Source organism: Stylophora pistillata, chromosome 10 (assembly GCF_964205215.1).
Source record: "Stylophora pistillata chromosome 10, jaStyPist1.2, whole genome shotgun sequence".
Lineage (NCBI taxonomy): Eukaryota > Metazoa > Cnidaria > Anthozoa > Scleractinia > Pocilloporidae > Stylophora > Stylophora pistillata.
In genome coordinates this window covers 7,195,702-7,197,047 of record NC_142528.1, presented here as the reverse complement: position 1 = coordinate 7,197,047, position 1,346 = coordinate 7,195,702, and the positions used below count along the sequence as shown (strand labels likewise).

Sequence of the window (1,346 nt, the reverse complement as noted above, 5' to 3'; positions counted from 1 at the left end):
TCAGCAGCTTCAACAGCCAAGCCAGATGCAAATGAATATAATGCAGCAACAACAACAACAGAACCAGGCACTAGTACGTGGCTGTACTGCAAGAGCTTGCCAAGAAGCAGTAGACAGAATAAAAACATGTTAAGTTTAGTTTAAGTTGATATACTATGTATTTGTTGTAGTTCAATTTCATCCTTGTTTCAATTTGTCTTTTTCTTTGTTTTACACTCATTTTCATGTTACGATACACAATATTGAACCAAGGATAAAATTGTTGTTCTTTATTGGGTTGAATAATTACAGAGTTCATATTCAAAAAGTAAGCATTTGAAAGGACCATGGCAATATTCCCTGGTGTGCCAGTCTTTTATGGTTGTTAGTGCTGGTATATAATTACACCAGTGATCTATATGGTGATCCCTTAAGAAAATACAAACTGATTCATGCCATGTGTAGATGGCAAATTTATTGCAAAATCTGAAATGGCCAATTAGTTTTATTCTTGACCTGGTAATGACTCATAGATGAGGATTACTTAAAATAATTTTGTATCTGGATATTGGTCGTGGCTTATGAAACGTACAGGGTCACAAGCCCCCCTACCTAGGCAGATGGGGTACATGGAAATGTTAAAGGCACAGGGAGGAGCAAACCTTTTATTAAGTTTGAAATATTCGAATTTGATATTTGCGTTGGTTGCATATTTGTTCTTTTTTTGTGACAACCAGAAGATTTTAGCCTTTTTTTTTTGTTTGTCTGTAAAATCTACCGAATAAATGAGTTGACCAACTCAAAACCCTCTACTACCTATGGGTTCTGCCGACCACAAGTTTAAAGGAGAATTATGCACAAGAATTACAGTCTATTTGATCTTCACGTGAGAAAATAAATTTAAAAAGCACTTCGTACTCGCTGTTTGACATTCAGAAGAGAAAATAACTTTCCAAATGTTTTACACTTTTTCCATTAGATTCATGACCCGTATTTGTTTGACTTCTATTGTGAATCTGGAGTATTCCTCTCCTCCGAATGCGTATATGATAAGAGAATATCGATATGATCTGATATAGCCGCCATAATTCTCGAAGCGTTCTATATATTTTGACAGGAGTCTTTCACTTGGGATAAACCTTCGGCCTCACATAAAGTATATTCTGTAATGTCAAATAAAGTAAGAGCTTCCCGTTGATGACATACTTAAGGAAACGATACCATCGTCGCTTTATGTTTACTTGCTTTCTTTCGTGCATCTATCTTTTTCGTAAGCTGACGTTTCGAGCGTTAGCCCTTCGTCATTCGCTCCGACGAAGGGCTAACGCTCGAAACGTCAGCTTTTGTAGTCGTTACGGTGGCCAATT

The 1,346-nt window shown here is 36.7% G+C and overlaps 1 pseudogene; it reads left to right on the top strand.

Annotated features, from left to right (window-relative positions):
- The window catches only part of LOC148721622 (uncharacterized), a 1,795-nt pseudogene extending 662 nt beyond the window's left edge, over positions 1 to 1,133 (top strand).
- Positions 1,134 to 1,346: the final 213 nt, after the last annotated feature.